Raw genomic sequence first — 10,354 nt, 5'->3', positions numbered from 1 at the left:
AGCCTGATTGATTCTTTTATTTTTTTTTATTTCTATTGGGGAACAGTGTGCTTCTCCAGGGCCCATCAGCTCCAAGTTGTTGTCCTTCAATCTTGGTTGCAGAGGGCACAGCCCACTATCCCATGTGGGAATTGAACCGGTAACCTTATTGTTGAGAGCTCTCGCTCTAAACCAGCTGAGCCATCCGGTGGTCCCTCCAGCAGCTCAGTGGCAACTTGTTGTTTTCAATCTAGTTGTGGAGGGTGCAGCTTAGTGGTCCATGTGGGACTCAAACCCGCAACCCTGTTGTTCAGAGCTCATGCTCTAACCAACTGAGCCATCCCCGCCACCATTCTTTCTTTCTTTATTTTTTGTAACACTAAACAAAAATTATTTATTTTTTAGAAAAAGAGCATGTTTTCTCATTTTCTATTCTTGGCATCAATTTTAATTCTCTCCAGTGGAACCAAAACCTCCTGAATCCCTTTTAGTGTCATCTAAAACTTGAACTTGCTCTATCTCAGGATAAAAAAAATCCATTCATAAATGAGCTGTGCAATTTGGTCAGCCTTTGAGACTTCAAACTTTTCTTTGCCCAAATCAAACAGTACAATACCAATATTTCTCCCTAATCTTCATCTGTGACACCAGCTCCTCCATAGATGAAGTGTTTTGCAGCCAAGCCAGAACGTGGAGCTACTGTTCCCTAGCACCCAGAAGGAAGAGCTATCTGTATGTCGGTTTTCACAAAGATTTTCTCCATAGGGGTTACTGTGTAATCATAGGTACCCTACAGGTCATATAGCCCGCGGCCTGCGCAGACGCCTTGGTCAGGGCGGTGGCACACTCCCAGACCTAGGCGGGGTGGAGCCGCATGCCATCCTCCTCTGGACTTGCTGGGGAAGATGACAGGGGTCTCTTCAGAGCAGGGCATGGCAGAGCAGAGCGTGCAGGTGCAAGTGAGAGCAGAGGGAACGAAAAGGCTGCTTATTGATTCTTTGATAGTTTTAAATAAATGTTTAAAAGTAATGGTAAGTTGACATGCTTTATAAGGGAAAACTCGCATTAGGAATGGACTCCATAGTAAGGTACTATCCATATTTCAGAAATCAGAGGAATTTGTGCTAGACAGAGTGTGATGATACTACATTTCAGGAAGACTTGAGGGGAGTGGAACTCTTGGGCAGGTAAACTCATGAGATAGGTGCTTTTGGGGACCTAAATCGAGTAAGCCCTAGCATGCCTTCACTGACAAGCCATCACTCAGTGAGGCAAGGAGGCATGGGATGGTGATGGGCAGGAGAGCTTCTGGGAATGCTGAGACTCCCAGCGGGTCTCTCCACCGCACAGAACGCACAGGAGTCCTGGGAGATCTACATGTGGGCCTGTAGCGGGCCAGCCGCCACGAGTCGAACGGTTCCTGACAAGGGGAGTGGGAATGAAAAAAGACACTCACACAATTGATGATAGCGATCGCGGACTTCAGTGATCCTGAAGACGCTGAGTTTATTCTGTCCCCAGAATTTATACCTTCTGTGGACGTGCAGTTTAACAAGCACAAAAATGCATTACCTCATTGACAGTAAATCTTTAACTTCTACATAGGAGACACAAAATTCACTGAAACTCCCAAAAGTAATTATCCTTATCAATTGCCTTGAAGTAGCCATCAGTCTTCTGTGTCTGGGAACTGGCCACTCCTACCACATTCCTGAGCAGCTTGCAAGCACTCTCCAGGTACAGGCAGAGACAATTGCTTCAGGGGGAGGAAATAGGTTAAGCATAAACCGAGCCATTCTGTTAAGGCTTTAAAGTTAACTGCAACCATGGCTCCCCACAGGGCCCAAGAATACAGGAGCTCTGACCCTTCCTCCATTGTTGGCATGGCACTTTCTGCTACATAATGCTCCTGTTGGGAGCAGGTCGTCCACTGTGGATCAGGAAGTGTTCCAGGTAAGTTGTAGAATGCTCTTCACAGCTATTTTCTCCACTAACTGGGGGCTCAGCCCCAGGGATTCTCTCCACCACTCTCAAAGCTGTAACACTTAGTGTCTAGCCTCCCAGGTGTCTCGTATCCCATATTATTCTAAGTGGATACAAGATACTATGAGCTTGACCAAAATGGGATTTCGCAGCAACATTAAGAAATATTTAGTGAAATAATATGACGTTTTTGTATGTGAATATTGTGGAACCAATTTATGTTTTTTATATGTATTTTCCAAATTGTCTATATTGGAAAGTGACTATAGACTATATGAATAATTCATATAGTCAAATATTCATATAGTTAGATTTACCAAAAGTTGCATCAGCTCTGTATTGACAAAGTTCATTGACACTTTAATTACTTACTATAATATTTATTAGGAACCTACTCGGTACAAGACAACCTAATCATTAAAATAATATCTTGTAATACCTTGTAATGATTTAATTGGCTTATAATATCAAAAATTTTTTTAATCAAAATTATCGAAGTACAGGATTAATTTTCCTACAAAGAATAAGTGTACCACAGAATGTTTTGACATCTACAAGTTCAGTAGTCATGTGTTGTTAGCCAGTACCTAGAATTGTACTTAAACCTATGTAGGTTAGTTGCATTTTATTTGGCAGCATAAGCACAGATCAAGTTGTCTCTTTAATCCTTGGTGTTCAACAGGCAGAATGTGATGTAAACTGTCACTTCATTACTCCAGGCTTAGAGAAGTTGCTTATAAAAGTAGTTTATTCATCTGCTAAATTAAGCTTGCAATGACAGTGATAATATTTGATATACAGTACTTTACATGTTTTCAAAGTATTGCAATATTTGATTCCATTTAATCTTGACAACAATTTTGTGAAGAAGGCAATATAGTTACTGACTCCATGTTATAGATAAGAAGAATGAGGTCCTGAAACATAATGTGATTTGAGAATACAGTCTGGCTAGTCAGTAGTAGAGGAGAACTAACGTCTAGGTTTTACTGATTTCTAAGTGTGGTCACAAGGTACTATGGATTAATTACACAGAGACAAAGGGAACAGATAAGGCCATGTAACTAATTTTTTTGTAGAATGAAACGACACAGTTTCAGAGATGGCATGGATTCCATCCAGGTTGGCATAAATAGGTAAGGATTCAATTTGACTGGGTGAAACATAGTAACAGTAGCCTTAATTACAATATTTTTAGTAAAATGACAGTGTCTTTGTTCTTGGGGTTGGAGTGGGACCACAGGTAGTAGGTACAGACAACAGCCACAGTGAAGAGGTGGGTAAGCGTCTATAGGAACAGCATAATATCAGCGCCTCAGAAACCATATTGTCTAGGATCCTTTGCCAGACTCTAGTCTTAGTTGAAGAAGTGGGTCACAAACCAGGATTGAGGTAGCAGCTACATCTGAAAGACTGGGGAAATTGGGTGTGGGGTTTGGGGAGGAGACTGCTGCTACTTTATGGGCTGAAGGATGTCACCCCAGAAATGAAATATAGGGAAAACAGGCTAATTCTAGACCCTTTATACATATCCCAGGCATGATTCTCATTGGTGGGGCTCAATCTGCTGATCAACTGTTTTTAGTCTTCTCTGCTGGACAGAACACAAGTGGGCAGGTGCAAGAAACAGTGCTCTTTCGGCGCTTGAGCACGTTTCAGCTTACAAGGCACATGCCTTACGTGAGATTTAGGTGAGATATTCTGTTCATGTAAGTCTACAGATTTACAACTGTAAAGCTTCCACACATTGCCAATATAAAATGGGTACCACTGCCTTTTGTAATAATCCTTATGTGTGTTTTCATGCAGTGTTGCCAGGTGAGCATATACTGCCTTATCAGTTTTTCTGGACTATCCTCAAAATAGCACAGGTATTCTCATGATAGAACTACGTTAACAAATTTGATTAGCATAAAGCAAACATTAATTTAGTGACTCATACATAAAGGTAACAAATGTTTCCTCATACCACCAATTTCCGAATGTTGTCAAGGTCTGTACATTTCTTTGACTGAATGAATATGTGGAGAGTTTCTATTTGGGTTCCCTGGTGCTATGTGAAGTCAGGAGCCACTAGTACTTTGTTAGTCAAAGTTTGAGCCAAGAACCAGCAGCACTGGCATCACCTGGGAGCTTATTAGAAATGCAGAATCTCAGGGCTAACACCAGACCTACGAAATCAGAGTGCATTTTTTTTTTTTAAAGAATACATAGATACTTTTTTCGTATTCTAGGAAATTGCAATACAATCAACAAATGGAAAGGAGCTTATTGTCAATAAGCCAGTGAGCCTTAGTTGTCATTTTCCCAGCTTATGTGGCATTTAGCCCACATGTGATCTCTTTACCTGGAAAAGGGATGGGATAAGACCAGCAATATCACATATGATTCTACATGGAAGTCCAAGAATGTCTTGGAATTTTCTAGATTTTACATATAAATGACAATACTCTATATTATGAGATGTATTTGTAATTTTAATACAGAAATAATGATCATTGTTGTTCAAAATATGATTTTTAAATACATTCTCATGGTTGACAGTTATGCCTCAACAACTATGAAACTGACTATTATTAGAAAGAACCTTTCCGTCTTTCTTTACACTGAATTCAGGCTCTTGCAGATCTTCCACAATTTCTGCTTTGAGATCAGGTAGTGCTGTTGTATTAAAGTTGCAGGTTTCTGTCAAAATATCCCAAAGCAGGTCTCCATTTTCATTTCCGTCAGTAAAACAGTCAGATATGTCCATGGTGGACAGAGGGTCATAACACTCATATTTAATCCCCAAATTGTCCAGCATCTGGGTGAGATGGGTCGATGTGACATACTGGCAGAGGTCATCCCAGAGTAAGCGGGATCCGTACTTTTTCCATAGCTTGTCCCAGCCACTGGTTCCTGACACAAGAATAACAAGACTCTTAGCATTGGTAGCTAAGAGACTATGGAAGAATTTCAGTGTAGCTGGGATGTCTTTCGCATAATACAGCATCTGAATCATATGAATAAAGTCCTACTTCTGAAGTTCTTTTTTCTCCATCATTCTATTTTGATATTCAGATAATATCTTCTCATGCCAAGCAAACTTTATGTTCTCGAGGTTTGATGACTTGGCTACAAACCCTTTGTACTTGGCGATTTGTTCAGCACTTGGTTCAACAACTTCATTGCTGATATAAACTCCTGGGTACTGAGCCTCCACTTTGGAGAGAATTTGAAGATCAAGATCAATTTCGCCTGCACCGCCGCCAATGCTTAAAATCTTAATTTCTGTTTTTGTGTCTCCAATCCTTGCTACTATGCCTGGCAGCTTCTCGTCCATGAATTCCTGCATGCACTGGTGTCCCGTGGAATTGTTGAGAAACCTCCGAAAGGTTTCTCATATCTGCTGTGGTCAGAAAACAAACTCCTCATGGAAGATGCCATATTTGGTTTTCTGAGGAAGAAAGGAAGGGAGCCAGAGTGTATTTTAACAAGAACTCCAGGTGATTTGTAAGCAAATTGAAGTTTAAGAAGCACTAGTCATGCCTCTGTTCCTCAAATTCATGCCTTCCTAAACATACATTTTTAAGGACCCACTGCTTCCTACTTTTCTGAAATCTGCAGACCATCAGCTAGCCAGTTCAGTTGGATGTGTATTTTTATTAAAACATTTTTAAAAATAATTTTATTGGGGTCACAATAGTTAGTAAAATTATATAGGTTTCAAGTGTACATTTCTATAATACATCATCTATAACACATTGCATTGTGTGTTCACCACCCAAAGTCAATTCTTTCTATCCCCATATATTTGACCCTCTTTATCCTCTTCTACCAACCCTCCTCCCCCTTACCCTCTAGTAACTGCTGAACTGTTGTCTGTGTCTATGTGTTTTTGTTTCTTTGTTTGTTTGTCTTGTTCATTTGTTGCTTTCAGTTTTATATCCCACATGTGAGTGAAATCACATGGTTCTCAGCTTTTTCTGTCTAACCTATTTTCGCTTAGCATGATAATCTCAAGATCCATTCATGTTGTCACAAATGGCACTATTTTATCTTTTCTTATGGCCGAGTAACATTCCATTTTATATATGTATCACATCTTTATCCAATTATCTATCGAGGGACACTTTGGTAGTTTCCATGTCTTGGCCACCATGAATAATGCTGCAATGAACATAAGGGTACATATATCTATACAGATAAATGTTTTCAGATTTTTTTGAGTAGATAACCAGAAGAAGGATTGCTGGGTCATATGGTAATTCCATTCGTAATTTTTTGAGGAACCTCCATACTATTTTTGACAGCAGCTATACCAATTTACATTCCCACCAACCGATTGGAAGATACCAAGACATTTGCAAACAACACCTCCAATGAGGGGCTAATGTCCAAAATATATAAAGAACTCATGCAACTCAGCAACAGCATAAAAACAAACAATCTAATTAAAAAATGGGCAGAGGACCTGAACAGACAACTCTCCCAAGAAGACATACAAATGGCCAACAGATATATGAAAAAATGCTCAACTTCAGTAACTATTATGGAAATACAGATCAAAACCACAGTGAGATACCACCTCATACCTCTTAGAATGGCTGCATCAACAAGACAAGTAACAACAAGTGTTGGAGAGGATGTGGAGAAATAGGGACTCTCATACACGGCTGGTAGGAATGTAAATTGGTACAGTTGGATGCATTTTAAATTCTAAAACCTGTAACTTTGTGTTCCCTAAACTGTCCCTCCCTTATTCTGTTAGAGAAGAGGATCTTTTTTTCTTAGCATTCCTCATTTTTTAAACCTGTTTTCTCTTTATGGTTTTTGTGTTTGGAGGCAAAGCATCACCTCCAGCTTTCAGGGTACGTATTTTCTCTCTGATTTACTTGAAGACTTTTTCCCACATTATCTCCTTCAATGATATTGAGCTACTGAGATTGTTTATTGTTGAATTCTATTAGAAAGGTGAGTTACCATTAATTTCAATATTGCATATTTTTAGGTAGCTTTGGAATACCATTAAAAATAAAAACACCAAAAAGACTACTTGGCAGCTTTCCCAGCCATGTTCAACTTTTTGTTTTGTTTGACTTTTCACAACATTATAGAAATCTCAGCCCTCATATTTCCCAGCAGTGGCTGTATTGTCTGTGTCTTAGCCATAAGTCTTCTGTTATTTTATTCTAGAACTCTAAACCAATGAAGGAAAAAGTCTTTATTGGATATTTTCTCTTTTCTGTTCTGTTTTCTATTTTTTTCCATCTTTTTTATAGAAGGAAAATACCCTCATGGAATATATTACCATTTTGAAATTTAGCTATTTATGTATATACTATTTCTGCTTATGTATCAGAAGTCACATTTAGAAATATTCTCTGTATGTTACAGTTAAACCTTTTTAGTTGGTAAATGTCAACAACATTATGGTTTGTTTCATAAGATGCCTCTTCATTTTGAAACCATATCCTCCATATCTTCCTTTTCTCTTAAAACCACACAGGATGATGAAGAAATAAAGTGAGAAAAGTCTGTTGAAATATACTTACAAGCTATTCTAAATGTTATTAATTGAATGATTGTGGGGACAGAGCCCCAAAGAGCAGTTTCCAGGTTCTCGGCCTCACATAGAAAGGTGCTGGCTCAGGTAGTAAATGGCCATCATCTGTGATTGGATGGCCATCAGCTCTGGCTAGTTGGCTGTCAGCTGTAACCAGTGAGCCATTGGCCACTAATATAACTGCTGTGGCAACGCTAACAGAAAATGGGGGCTAGCAAGAAGATGGTGGCTGAGCCTGCAAGCGGAGCAGTGAGGGTTGTGAACAGTGTGGCTCCTGCTTCCTGTGTCTCCAACCCAGCCGCCAGCAAGAATATAGTGGTATGACTCCCCTACCTATGGCTCCATGGCTGTTCCTTTTTGGCCTCACCATATCCTGCATTCTTATGTGGGGAGCGGGAGCAGAGACCCCGCCGGACGCCCCGCACAACATATGGTGTAGTCGGCATGATATGGTGTCGGCCAAAGCTGTACGAAGAGTGGTGGAGCCGTTTGTGCATATGAACACTGTCGTGCAGGGTGTCAGGCGGGGCAGCCTGCGGGGTCTCTGCTCCTGCTCCCCACATAAGAACGCAGGATATGGTGAGGCCAAAAAGGAACACCCACGGAGCCATAGGTAGGGGAGTCATACCATTATATTCTCATTGGCGGCACTATAGTCTCACTGGAGGCTGGATCCACACTGTCCGCAACCCACCATCCTAACTGCAATCTGCTCTTGCTGGCTCAGCCACCGTCTTCTTGCTAGCCCCCATTTTCTGCTAGCGTAGCCACAGCAGTTATATTAGTGGCCAATGGCTCACTGGTTACAGCTGATGGCCAACTAGCCAGAGCTGATGGCCATCCAATCACAGTTGATGGCCATTTACTACCTGAGCCAGCACCTTTCTATGTGAGGCCGAGAGCCTGGAAACTGTTTTCTGGGGCTCTGTCTCCACAAACACTCAGTCACAGGAAAACCAGGAGGAGCAGCTGCTGGAGAGCTGGACCCCCATGGAGGGGTGGAAAGACATGGACGGCTCTCCAACCAGCATAGGCCGGAGAAAGCAAAAGTCTTTGCAGCCCTGTGGGCTGGGAAGTGCTTGCTGATGCAGCCCAGATGCAGGACTTATCCCAGGAAGAAACGCTTGCTGAGTCCTCCTTAGGAGATGAGGGTGAGGTCAAGGTCGTCCCTCACCCCAGGACAGCCCTGGCGAATGACTATGGACTATGGGGAATTGCCTTCCATCCAGCCAGGGCTCTCGGCCTCACATAGAAAGGTGCTGGCTCAGGTAGTAAATGGCCATCAACTGTGATTGGATGGCCATCAGCTAATTTAATGGACCGCTTGACTGTTTGGGAACGTACCACCATGTAGTGGAACTGGCGGATGTTTGCTTTTGTGTCTTGACCGGCCGCCATTGAGAATATGTAAGCACCTTGACTGTGAGTCGCTGTTGTTCCAGCACGGTACCCTGAGAGACCCAGAGAGTGGCAGTGCCGAGAGCCCTGGCTGAGCCCAGGAAGTCTGGCTGTGTCCAGAGAGAGTGGCAGTGCCCTGAGAGCCCTGGCTGTGCCCAGGAAGTCTGGCTGTGTCCAGAGAGAGTGGCAGTGTCCTGAGAGACCTGGCTGAGTCCAGGAAGTCTGGCTGTGCTCAGAAGCACTGGTGGTGCCCTGAGAAGCCCTGGCTGTACCCGGGGAGACTGGTGGTACCCTAAGAAGCCCAGGAAGTCTGGCTGTGCCCAGAAGAACTGGTGGTGCCATGTGAAACCCTGGCTGTGCCCGGGGAGACAGGTGGTACCCTAAGAAGCCCAGGAAGTCTGGCTGTGCCCAGAAGTACTGGTGGTGCCCTGAGAAACCCTGGCTGTGCCCTGAGAGCCTGGCTGTGTCCTGGATACTGCATTCACCTCCAGGCTCCTCGCACAGGGCTCCTCACCGAAGACGCTTGTTGCGTAGATTGTGAGGCGAGACCCTGTAGGGGTGGAGTGTGGGGACAGAGCCCCAAAAAGCAGTTTCCAGGCTCTCGGCCTCACATAGAAAGGTGCTGGCTCAGGTAGTAAATGGCCATCAACTGTGATTGGATGGCCATCAGCTCTGGCTAGTTGGCCGTCAGCTGTAACCAGTGAGCCATTGGCTGCTAATATAACTGCTGTGGCTACGCTAACAGAAAATGGGGGCTAGCAAGAAGATGGTGGCTGAGCCTGCAAGCAGTGCAGTGAGGGTTGCAAACAATGTGGCTCTTGCTTCCTGTTTCTCCAACCCAGCCGCCAGGGAGAATATAGTGGTGTGACTCCCCTACTTATGCCTCCGTGGGTGTTCCTTTTAGGCCTCACCATATCCTGAATTCTTATGTGGGGAGCGGGAGCAGAGACCCCGCCAGACGCCCCGCACGACAATGATGTATAGAATTATATGGCACAAGAAGCGAGATTGTATAAAAGTGACCCTGAGAGCTCATTCTTGGTTACCTGAACCAATGGACCATTGAGAATCAGGAATCACCCTTCAACGGTGGGAGAAACCACACTTGAACTCAGCTTGCTATAACTGATGGCATTATTTTACCTACTTGCAGGAACTTTCTATGGTCTCTGCTGTCCTCAGATGCTGAAGAGCTAGTTTTCACAGTCACTTCCCTAAATAAATAGCATGTTATCCAGACTGCCTAACATTCAAGTGGTCTGCTTATCTCTTCTGCTAAGGAGGCTATCATGCTTGCCCTATAAGAAAAAAGAGCTGTAGCGAGCTGGGGTCTCTTCTCTGGAATATTGGACTGAGTGTTCATCAAATGGCCCAGGCCCCTGCATACTTCTTCATGGGAAAACATGGGAGAGCCACAGGACCTGTGATGTTTCTTGTTGCTGACTTCTT

At 43.0% G+C, this 10,354-nt stretch overlaps 2 pseudogenes; both read right to left on the bottom strand.

Annotated features, from left to right (window-relative positions):
- Window positions 1–426: 426 nt before the first annotated feature.
- On the bottom strand, window positions 427–913 carry LOC109455452 (deoxyuridine 5'-triphosphate nucleotidohydrolase pseudogene; annotated as a pseudogene).
- Window positions 914–4,506: 3,593 nt separating this feature from the next.
- LOC109455451 (histamine N-methyltransferase pseudogene) lies at window positions 4,507–5,388 on the bottom strand (annotated as a pseudogene).
- Window positions 5,389–10,354: the final 4,966 nt, after the last annotated feature.

Source organism: Rhinolophus sinicus, chromosome 7 (assembly GCF_057876585.1).
Source record: "Rhinolophus sinicus isolate RSI-liver-muscle chromosome 7, RSI-T2T, whole genome shotgun sequence".
Taxonomy (NCBI): Eukaryota; Metazoa; Chordata; class Mammalia; order Chiroptera; family Rhinolophidae; genus Rhinolophus; species Rhinolophus sinicus.
The sequence above is the reverse complement of the archived record's forward strand: the minus strand, read 5'-3'. Positions and strand labels throughout refer to the sequence as shown.